This window comes from Panthera uncia, chromosome C2, assembly GCF_023721935.1.
Source record: "Panthera uncia isolate 11264 chromosome C2, Puncia_PCG_1.0, whole genome shotgun sequence".
NCBI classification, from domain to species: domain Eukaryota; kingdom Metazoa; phylum Chordata; class Mammalia; order Carnivora; family Felidae; genus Panthera; species Panthera uncia.
In genome coordinates, this window is record NC_064810.1 from 2288077 (window position 1) to 2299630 (window position 11554).

At 61.4% G+C, this 11554-nt stretch overlaps 1 long non-coding RNA gene across 2 annotated transcripts; it reads right to left on the minus strand.

Annotated features, from left to right (window-relative positions):
- Window positions 1–487: 487 nt before the first annotated feature.
- LOC125920680 (uncharacterized) lies at window positions 488–6935 on the minus strand. 2 transcript variants are annotated; one of them, XR_007457163.1, is made up of 4 exons: window positions 4585–6935; window positions 3337–3871; window positions 2825–2895; window positions 488–2578 (listed from the first exon to the last, which is right to left on the minus strand). It is a non-coding gene; the product is annotated as an uncharacterized LOC125920680 (long non-coding RNA). The 2 variants fall into 2 exon arrangements; XR_007457162.1 differs by having other exon boundaries at window positions 3337–6935.
- Between the last annotated feature and the right edge of the window lie 4619 nt (window positions 6936–11554).

The window sequence follows — 11554 nt, forward strand, 5'->3', positions numbered from 1 at the left end:
TGGCCCCCAGCCCTGGAGACTATTCTGAGACGCTCAAGGAGGCTGTGACACAGGGTGACACAGGGTGACAGAGGCCTGGTGACGGTGGCGACCAAGCGGTCAGAGGGGCCCCTTTCAGGAGACACATACCTGCACCCACGGTGGACAGATCTAAGGGCTGATGGGGAGAAAGTGCCGAGGACTCACTGTCCCTGCGGGAGGCTGCTTAGCAGAGGACATGGTGGGCGGACTCAAGAACCAGGCCAGGGGAGTGACGGGCACCAACTGACCGCCTGCACCCTCGGGCCACAAGCGCGTGGTCCCTGGCCCGGGGACACCCCTGACTGCAGGGTCCCAGCACTGGCAGGAGTGGGGAGGTGGGAACCCGGAGCCACCTGTTGTGGGCCTCGTCCTTCAGAGGCCCAGGCGCCTGTGAGCGCCAACAGTGCTGCCCTGAGTGCCGCCCGGAGTCACCAGCCGGGACGGAACAAGATACAACCTCCTGTAAGTCACCGCTTCCCAGAAAAGAGCAACTCGGCGCTTCCCCCTGAGAGGCCCACGTGCGAAAACGTCACAATAAAGGCAGGCAGGCTCGCTCCTCGCGCCTCCAGGGCCTCCGTGGGGGCGCGGTCCCTCGCCACTGGGTGTTTGCTCCTGTGGCACACGCACACAACGGAGAGCCTGCGTGCCGGCCTGCCGGGCCCAGGGCCCCAGGGACAGAGGGGACAGGATGGGCTGTCCCAGCCAGGGCACGCCACAGAGGCGGCCTGCACCACGGCAGACCTGTGGCCCTCTGGCCCGGGGACCTCGGGACGTTACCGCGCGCTCCCCAGGGACCCCTGCAGAAATAGGGGTGCCCGTGGTCACAGCGGCGGGAAGCACAGCAGGTGTTTAAGGGGCCGGCCCTGCAGTGCTCCTTCCGCCCAGACGTCCGCTCCAGAGTTCTGAGCCTGACTCCACTTGGACGCAAACACCGCGAAGTCTGGTTTCCACACACACGGAATGTTCCGGGAATGCGGCCACCCACGAGACACGCCCGGGAAGACGTACTCCGCCTTGGGAGCCCAACACAACACCCGGGAGGGATGGGCCTCCGACCCACCTGCCTCCCTCGGCCGCACCTGGGACAAGAAGGGCACTACTTGTGGGCCGGCCCGCTCTGCCAGTGTAGACATGCCCAAGCAATTCCACGTTGGAGTACAAATCCTTTCAAAACGCTGGGTGTGGACCGTCGACGAAATGCATTTCCACCCGGTAAAAGAGCTATTACAGGACAATTTATTGGTGATGATATCAAACAAGCTTGGTGGCTGGTGTTCCCAGACTCTGTCCTGAGCACTTTACGTGTGGCAACCACTCTCCACAGAGGCGGCATCGGGTCCGACGGGTAGAGACTTACAACGCGAGACCCGCCTCACTCACTCTCGGGGCTGCAGGATCCAGAGATGAGGCGCTCGCCCAGGGCCACACGCTGCCCCCGCCCCATCCCGCGAAGCGACCTGGATCGCGACCAGCACCGCGCGGTGGAGACGTGACGTTTCCACGTCGCAGAGCAAGCCCCATCTTCAGTTTTGTGTTTTCTAGCTGCCGCATTAGAAAGCAACAAAAACCAGGCAAAATGATGTGGTCATATTTTATTTAACCCAATAAATCCAAAACATTATCATTTCAACTCCTAATCACTACAAAAGAACATTGAGGTATTTTACATTCTTTTTTTCATATTACGTCTTTAAATAGACGCGCCTTTCACAGTGAGAACACACCTGAATTCAGGACAGGCACACCTCAAGCATGGCCCCCGTGAGCCGTGGCCCTGGGAGCCGTGGCCCCGTGAGACATGGCCCCCGTGAGACGAGGCTCCCCATGAGACACAGCCCCTGGAAGCCATGGCCTCGTGAGACATGGCCCTGGGAGCCGTGGCCCCCGTGAGCCGTGGCCCTGTGACATGTGGCCTTAGGCACTGCATCAGGCAGCACAAGCTCAGAGAGGACACTTTCAGGATTGTTTTCTTCCCATTTTCCTTTTCCATTTACGTGGTTTTTAGAAGCTTTTAATTTCACTGATTCTCTCGCTTCAAATGTTGTCTATAATGATCAATTCCTCCACCGGATGGTAGGTACAGGGGGGTTGAATATTTTACGTGTCTTCATTTACTACAGTAGTTCCTAATCTTAAAAAAAGCTGACTCATTCTGGGAAATCCAATATAATCACAAGTTACAAAATAAAAAGTATGATAAAATTATCCAGTACTCCCAGTTTCCTTTGTCTTCTATAAAGGTTGGAAGAAGAGGAAGAAACTAATCTCTCTAGAAATAAATACACAATAAATGGCTGAGAATAAATAATGAGTAGTTATCATCACTTCCTTTTTAATTTTCCTGTTTTCCTAACACCGTTCTTTTTGAGGCCCGGCCCTCGGCCGCTGGACACCTGCTGGGCAGGGTGCGCGCTAGGCCGCCGTCCCTCCGCCGCCCAGGGGCCGAATCCCAGTGGCGCCAGGGTCGCTGTCCGGCACGAAGCTTCTCCGTGGCGACTTCGTTTGGCGGCAGGACGGCAGGAAGGGAACAGAGGGGCAGGATCCCACACGGACGCCGCTGCTCGGGGAAAGGGAAACACAGACACTCGCCTGGATCGGCGTCCACGCGAGCCGGAAGGCTGCGGGGCCGCCCACGAGTCTGCGCGGGGCACCACACGCCTCAGCTCGAACGCACTTGGCAACACGAGGCCGAATGGTCACCTCTTAATCCGCCCCAACCCGCCGATAATCAGGACTTTGCGAGGGCGCCGGCACCCGGGTAGCTCGCTACCGGCGGGGGGAGTCACGTTCCCCCCCAACTCACACACTGATGTCCTGGCCCCCGGGACCTCAGCGGGGGGCCACCTCCGGAAGCAGGGGCCCAGCAGATGTAACCTGTGAGAATGAAGTCACCAGGTGGCCCTACTTGAAGGACGGGCGTCCTTATTTAAAAAGGACACAGAAACACACACAAAGGAAGGGCCCCACGTGGGGAGACAGGGAGAAGGCGGTCGTCTGCCCGGACGCGTCCCCCCCTCCCCCCGGCCCCCAGAGGAAATCAACCCCACAGACGTCTTGACTTGGGACGTCCAGTCCCCAGAACTGTGACACAACATTTGTTCCTTAAGCCACTCGGTCCGTGGCACTTTGTGCTGGCCGCTCTTAACAAACGAATGCTCCCACCCTTAAGAAAATCTTATTTATAAGTAGCCTCTCTCTTAGTTATGTTCTCCCCGTGCCTCTCCCTGCCCCCTTCCCCCACCCCCACCCCCCGCCATGTCAGGAGAGCGAACTCTGTCGTTTCCAGCCCTGAAACCCGGCTTCCCAGGTACGCACAGGCAGCAGGCTGCTGTCACCGGCGTCCCAGTGTCAGACAAGGCGCCCCTGAAGCCTGCAGGTGACCGCCGTCTGCACACGGGGGGTCGGGCGCCTCTCTCTACCGCAGGCTACTTCCGTTCCCTGGTGGAGGCACGGGAGTGGGCAGAAAAGGGGGGATTGGAAAAACTCACCGCCGTTCAATAAAGCTGGCCTACCTCCGTGTGTCTGCGAATGTGGAGGCTTGTTGTCAAAAGGCCACAGGCACAAACGTGACCCGTCCACAGCCGCGAACGGCAACAAACAAACTTGCCGAAGAAGGGAAATATCCCCACCGAGCCCAGGAGAAGCCGTCCACACGGCAAACCGGCCGCCCCGGGAGCCTGAGGCTGTGCACAGCACCAGACGCTCGGGTCCTCGTGGCCCTCAGCTCGCACACCGGGGAGGCAGGCGGCATCCCGTCAACACAAGAGCAGGTGGCCGGGGCCCTCCGCGTCCCCTGCAAACAGCCACGCGACCGCCACACGGGAACTTGGCAGCGAGCAGTGCCCGGTGGCTTTAGGGAGAAGGGGACGCTCCCGTCAGACGTGCTGAGCCGCGAAATGACTCAGCAACAAGGAGAACCCGGAGTTGGTGCAGGCTGGCGGACCGGCCAGCGTCAGCACCCCGGCCTCTGCCGCGTTCCAGAAACACGGCAGGACACGGCGAGCCGCTCCGCCGTGATGCCACCACGCTTCCTCGGGCATAGATGGCAACAGACACGGACAACGGTCACCCTGCCCTTCGGCTCCGCCCCAAGGGGAAAGGCAGGGCGAAGCCAGCGCCAGAGGACAAACACGCGGGGACCCCTGCCACGCGGCCCGTTGGGGACGAGCCCGCGCAGAGCTCAGCCCTCGCTTCTCTCCTCGCTCTCCCTCCTGGGTGGGGTGCCCGCCGGTCCGCAGCACCCTCCTCGGGGTGCTCTGGCCCGGCCACGACCCACCGCGTGCGGCCGCGTGCGACGTCGCCTCCCGCGCGCCCTGCACCAAGTGCCGTCACGGGGCAGCCCGGCTGCACAGAGCGCAGTGGAGACCGGCCTTCAGGGCCTTCCCCCGACGCCGAGGGCAGAAGCGCAGCGTGAGCCGGAGAAGCCGGGCCGCAAAGACGGTAACAAGGCGGCGCCGTGTGCTGAGAGTGTGCGTGTGTGTGCGCGTGTCTTCACTCGGACTAGTGACGGGGGCGGCTTCCCCAGCAAAGCGACAGCCGAGTTGAGGGTGCGTAAGAACTCACCAGGAAGCGGGCGCCTGGCGGCTCCGTTGGTCGAGCGCCCGACTCTTGACTTCGGCCCAGGTCACGATCCCGGCACCCGGCTCCGCGCTGAGCAGGGAGTCTACTTGGGATTGTCTGTCTCCCTCCTCTGCCCCTCTCCCACCCATGTGCGCCCCCTCTGAAATTAAAAAAAAATTTTTTTTGAAAAGAAAAAGAATTCACCGGGCAAGGAAGGCAAGAGTGCTGTTGAGGAAGGTGTGTGAAGGGACGGGGAGGAAGGGGATCCCGGGCAGGACCCGGGGAGACACAGGAAGGGTGGCGGCAGAATGGACAGAAAGGCACCCACTGAGACGGGGAGGCCCCCCTGAGAGGTGACGGCCGTGTGCCACAGGACGTGGAGGCCTGGGGACCCGCACTGGGGGGGCTGGTCACCGCACAGCACGAAGACAGCCTCAGACAAGCCCCGAGAGTCACCTCGTTCTAGATGCCGAACGGTCTTTCCATTTATTTTCTGGCTCCGACGCCTACGTCCGTGACCTGTCACCTGCTCAGATGGAAGGGGTCCCGCTCTCGGGCCAGGCCTGGCGAGCTCCCCGTGTGGCTCTCCTGCGACCGAGCAGGCCTCAATCGAATAATAACAGCTGTCGAAACGTGACTCCGAAGCAGCAGGAGTCACCTCGCCTGGATGCAGAGACGCTGATGGAAAGCAGGGGCCGCTGAGGACAAAGCCCGGTGTCCCAACCTCGCTGAGGCACTCGACGAGGACATCTTCTCAGCTTCCAACTCCCCGACGGCACACGGGTCTCTCCCCGAGCGACCTGCGTCCACACCAGTCTTGTCCCTTCCCCTGCGGTCAGAATCCCGGTTGGCATCACTCTTCTTCCGATTGGTCAGTGGCGTTGTTAGAAGTCCCTTCGTGGGTGCAGAAAATTAACCTAAACCGGTCCCAGGTCAGTGCCGCTCTGGGGTGCCCGGCAGGAGCAGAGCCTCCCCGTGGAGCTCACGGGGACAGAAGCCTGTGTTACCGAGCACTCCAGAAACCGGGGGCAAGAGGCAGCAGCACCAGCGGTGGGACTGAACCCCGAGACGCGTCGAGTCGGGTGTTAGGACCACCATGATGGTTAGTATTCTGCTATTAGCTGCCGCATACAGCGTGTGCACGTTGCAGTGGAGGTCAGAATATGCAAGGAAGAAAATACCAAGTCAGAAAAGGGGCAGCTTGGGAAGGGACCAAAGAGAACTTTTAAAAGCAAGAGCTATGATCAGTGGGAGGAAAAGTTTAACGGGCTGGCTGACCGGCAGACGAGACGACACGGAGCAGGTGGCAGGGCTGGAGGCCTGGGGAACCGCCCCGGGGGCAGCACAAAATGACCGAAACGCAAGCAGCTCCAACAAGAGGCCACAGGACGCGCCACGAAGTCAAGCGTGAGGTAGACGCGGAGTTCAACAAAGTCGTGGCCAGAATTTCTCCAGAATTACTAAAAGGCGCAACACTTTATCTGCAGGAAGCACACGGAATCCACAGCAGGATAAGTGAGAAGCAAGCCTCCCCACCCCCGCCCCCACCCCGCCCCAGCAGTGCCACAGTGAGGCTGAAGGCCGCCAGAGGGAGGGGGGAGGAGAACGGCCCCGAGAAAACCGGAGACGGGCACAGGAAGGCCAGCTGGCCCCACCGCCGACGCCAGGGCGGCCACCGCGGCGGCCAGAGCACAGGGCCGTGACGCAACCCAAATCTCAAAAAGAGTCAGGCCACACGGACCGTGTCCTCTGAACGCAGGGCTTCTGAGCCAAAGTTAGTCATAAAAACACAACCTAAAACCCCCTTGCGTTGAGGAAACAAAAGTGCTTCTGCATCACCCACGGGTTGCCGAAGAACGGGAATTAATTTAAAGTGCTGACACCGGACGGTGAGAGCATCGCAAACCAACCGCAGAGGACAGCAGAGCTGAGCCGAGAAGAAAGTTACAGCCCGACAGTCTCAGGCTAGAAATAAAGCCTGAAAGTTAAGAAGCAACGCTTAGGAAAAATAATAAAGAATAAACAGCGGTAATGAGTCAACTCGGTAACCTGGAAAGAGAACACCAGAATCAGCCCGGGGAGCACGGCCAGAAACGATGACGCGGAGAAGCAAAGAAACAGCACAAGTGAGCCACAGGACGGAACGCCGGCTCCCTGTGAGCACTAAGGTATCGGAGAGAAGCCTCTGCTAGGATGAGTCAAGAATAAAGAAGGGCAGCAGCAACCGTAGCAGGGAACAAGGGAACTTCACATCGGGTACGGCAGGGACGTAAAAACAAAATGTTCCGACCCTCGCACCACGGAACCGAGAAGGCTAATGACGCGGGCGGCGTGGTGGGCGGCCTGAAGACGGTCCCCCCTGTTCGCACCCCCGTGTGATCCCCTCCCCCGACGGCGGGCTGCTCCTCACCACGGGCTTCTGACAAAAACAGTGCAACAAAAGCGAAGATGGGCCGCGTCTGGGATGAGGCTTCACCGCCCGTGGCTTTCGTCCCGCTGGCACGTTCTGCCCCTCGCTTCCACGCAAGCGGCGTGTCGGGAGGCCCTCAGAACGACCGGCAAGGAACTGAATCCTGACCACCACGCGGGAGCGAACTTGGGACCGGGTCCTTCCGCCGAGACTTCAGGGACGACGGCGGCCGGTGAGAGTGCGGAGCCTGAGGACCCGGCCAGGCTGTGCCTGGGCTCCTGGACCACGGAAACGGGGAGATGACACGTGCTGCTGTTTAAAGCCAGCAAGCGCTGGGGCCGCCTGTTACACACGCACATTCCTCCCCAGAAAAAGGGTCGGGAAACCCGAACAGATCTGCAGCCGAACCAGGGCGTGAACTAGGATCTACGCAGACCGAGAATCCACGTAAGACACACACAGTCTCGAGCTTACGTGACGTGTCTTACACAGCACAGAAAGGGGCAACGGTGCCCGACTCCGGTTAGGAGACCGGCACAATCCAGACGCCGGGCCGGACGAGGACGGTGTGATACGGGACGATCGCCAGCCAGACTCACTCTGGCGCACGGGCGCAGACAACCCCAAACGAAACGTCACGGACCGACCAAACACAGCGACGGAGCAGAAAACAGCGAATCGCGGCCCAGACGGGGTGTCCAGGAAGGCAAAGAAGCTCCTCGTTGCTTCACCAAATTAACGGATGGATGGAAAAATCTTATGTGATCTGCTTGACGCTCGCAGAGAGGCTCTTTGTAAGACAGTTCCAGCAAAATACACTTCTGGGTATGAACGTGAACTTCTACCCCGAAAGGAGGCATCTGTGCGGAAAAATAAGCATTCTGTTTCCGTAATTTCACTGTCGAACGGCTGACGTCGTCCGAGGAGGCGTGTCAACACCGGCACCCCCGCCGCGCTGCCCCACCCCACGTGGGAAGGAACCGCGTTCCGCTGGAGTCCCTCCTGGGACGTCATCATCGGACACAAGAAAGCTTGAAGAGGGCTCCCACCCCTCCCCCACCCCACATGCGTTCTTCCAAACCCGGGGAGCCTTCCTGGGGGAAAGGAAGGCTGTCCCCGTTTCTCGGCTGTGCGGCGTGCGGGCCTGGGGGCCTCTCCCGGCTCAGCCAACCGGCCCCCAGACTCGGGCCCCCCGTGGGTGCCGGTGCACGGCCCCGCCCGGGCCACCTCACACCTGCCAAGTCACCTGACCTGGAGCACGCGTCCCGGGAGCGTGGTCGCGTAGGACCCTGAGGAGCCCCGTCGCCGCCCCGAGCCTCTCGGTCAGAGCCGTGGGCCACCCTCCCGCCGCCGCCGTGGGCCACCCTCCCGCCGCCACCGTGGGCGCGTGGCGGAGCCGACCGCCCTGAAGTCCAGCGCGGCCGGGCGAGTCTGCGGCCCCCGTGCTCTCTCCCGCGGCGCCCCTGGCCCGTCGTGGGTTGTCCCGTGGGAGAGTCCAGGCTGCCCGCTCTTGTCTCCCGGCCAGGCGACCGGGCGGCTGCACGCAGCACGTGTAAGTGGGACATCTGCCGGGAGGGTCTCTCTCGGCCCCGTCGGGGTCGGGGTTGGGGTCAGGGTCCGGGCGGCTCTCGTGCTAGAGCCCCGCTCACGAGCGCGGCCGTGGGCTGCCGTCCCGGCTTCCTCACCGGGCTCTGGGCTGCGGACGACACGTGTGCTGGGTCCCCTGGCCCGTCTTCTGTATCGACAGCTCTCTCTTCCACCTTTTCCGAACTTTTAATTTAAACCTACTGCACGTGTAGAAAAGGGCTCACACCGCAGGTGTGCCGCTCAGACTTCTACAAGCCACACACGCCCGTGTGACCCACACGTGGCTCTAGGGAGGGGATGTCGCCGTGCCCCCCGGAGCGGCTGCACGCCCCTGCCCTCCCGGGAAGCCCCCTCCCCACGCCCAGCAGCGCGGGCTGCCTCGCTGGCTCCGTGTGGACCGAATCAGGGCTCGGCCGCCCTCCGGGCCTCCCTCCCTCCCTCTGCTCGGCTGACCCACAAGACGCACACACGTGCCTGCACCTGTAACTGCCTCCTTCTCTCTCCCACCGCGTGAATATTCCAGAAGCTACCTCTTCGTTCTCTTTGGAGACGGGCAGGTAGAGCGATCCCGGGGTTTGAGCGTCAGGACCACAGCGGCCGGGACACTGAGCGCACGGGCCCCGCCGGGCGCTCACTGGTGCGTGCCCAGGAGTGAGGCCGCCTCCCCGGCAGGTCCCGCCACACGGTCTGCACCGCGGGCGCCCCTTCGCACCCGACGGTGGGGCTCCGTCCGCTCCACGCCGGCCCCAGCGCTTGGTCTCTGCACCTTTTCTGGCCGTGGCCCCTGGTGCGCGGGCCAGGGCCTGACCGGGGCTCCCTCCCCGCGCCCCCCGATGACCACGGTGGGGTGGTCTCTCGCCTCCGTCTGCTTCTCTTCGTCTTGCCACCTGTGATCCCAGGGGGAGCAGGGGAGGATTCGGATCCAGGATTCGGAGTCGTGTCACTGTTGCACCGGTGCCGGGAGGGGAAGCGGTCACGGGGCTCCCCTCAAATCTGCAACAAGGCAAGGACGCCCTGTCGCGCTTCCATTCGGCACCATCCAGAAGGCCCCGGCCCGGCCACAGGGCAGGAGGGCATGAGGAGGAAACAGAGCCCTCGCCACCCTGAGACGGCAGGGACGTCCACACAGAAACTCCTGAATATTTACGTACGGATGACGGAACAGACCGGGAAGGCGGCTGGCTGTCCAGGCAACACCCCAGATCAAATGCGTGCCTGCTCAACGCCAACACGGCGTTTGAAAAAACTTTTAATAAAAAACAAAGTTTAAACGTGCCACTTACAAAAGCAATAGAAGCCATAAGGGGGCCTGGGAATAAATTTGACCGCAGAGCGTGAGACAGGCCGTGGGACATGCCGGAGCCTCACTGAAAGCCACGACTGTCGCCACAGACGGAGGCAAGGCCAGCTCTACAGCAGGAGGACAGCGTCAGTGAAACAGGTGACCTAGAGAGTCAGTGCCACTGCGGTCAAAACCCCAACAGTTTTTCACGAGACTCAGAAGCCGACTTGAACGTGCACCACGGAGCAAAGAGCAGGAAGGACGTGCAGGGAGCGGGCGGCTGAGGGACAGGGGGACAGAGGACCAGACAGACAGGGCCACGGCGGCACGACGTCAGCAGGGAGAGGGGCCCGCACGTGGGACAACCGGGATTCCACGTGGGGACGCCAGGGCCCCGGGCCCCCTACTTCTCCCCACAGACTGACCGCTCCGGAGGGATGGGCACTTCGGTGGGGCAAACTTGAGAACTCCCACGAGAAAACACAGGCTAGAGCGTGAGTGCCCCCGGGGACCCTTAGCGCCACGCAGGAGTCATGGCCCATAAAAGGAAAGATGGAGAACAGGGATGGCACAGACCTACAGGTGAGGCGCCGAGCGGGAAACCGGGTGAAGGAGCTCAGGGAAACACGCGGGACCATCAGTACGAGGCAGGACTGCAGAGGCACGTCAAGGCCACCGCCAGAGGCTCTTGCGTCCGTCCATTCTCTGCACGAATGGGATCCACCCGCCGGCTGCTGGTGGGCGTGCGGTGCGGGGCGGGTGTGAGCCACAGCCCAGGACCACCGCGCAGGCCCACGTGCCCAAGCCCCGCCACCGGGCGCCCCCACCTGCGGACGCAAGCGCGCGCGGCTGGCGCGGGTCGGGGTCAGTTCTCAGACCTCATCTCTGTGTAGACCCGAGGAGGGCCTCCCGGTGCATTCAGGGACGGACAGGGTTCCCGTTTCCCACAGGACACCGGCTCTCTTGTGCCATCTTCTCTCGTCCTGCCCGCACCATCAGACGACCCCACCCGCTTCCAGCAGCCCTGCTTGAGAGGGACGGACCATCCTTTTGGTCTCCACCTGCACATGAAGTCTTGGGCACCTGTTACCTGTGTTTTTGCCTCTCTCACGTGCATTCAGGAACGCCCCGTGGTGTCACCTCACTAGCCCAGTTTACTCCAGTTCAGAGATCAAACAAACATTTCAGACCAGGGGCTGTAAAAACTACCACCTCAACTTCTCTACAGGCTGAATTCAGGCAGCAACATTTTTTATTTGGTCTGCAGTATGTTAAAAATAAATAATCGTATATAAAAATCCAGATTGCTAAAAAAAAAAATCCAGATTTCTGGCTTGTCCTGGCAGACCAAAGATCTAGTCCCTCTAGTCCTGTGCCTACCTGGCCATGTTGGCCGGGGATCCGTGCTGGGGGACACACTGGCTGGGGGTTCGGTGCTGGAGCTGAGTGCTGAGTGCTGGGGTTCAGTGCTAGGGGCTCAGTGCTCAGTGCTAGGGGCTCAGTGCTGGGGCTGAGTGCTCAGTGCTGGGGGCTGTCTGCTCAGTGCTGGAGCTGAGTGCTCGGGGCTCAGTGCTCAGTGCTAGGGGTTCAGTGCTGGAGCTGCGTGCTCAGTGCTGGAGCTGAGTGCTCGGTGCTAGGGGCTCAGCACTCAGTGCTAGGGGCTCAGTGCTGGGGCTGAGTGCTGGAGCTGAGTG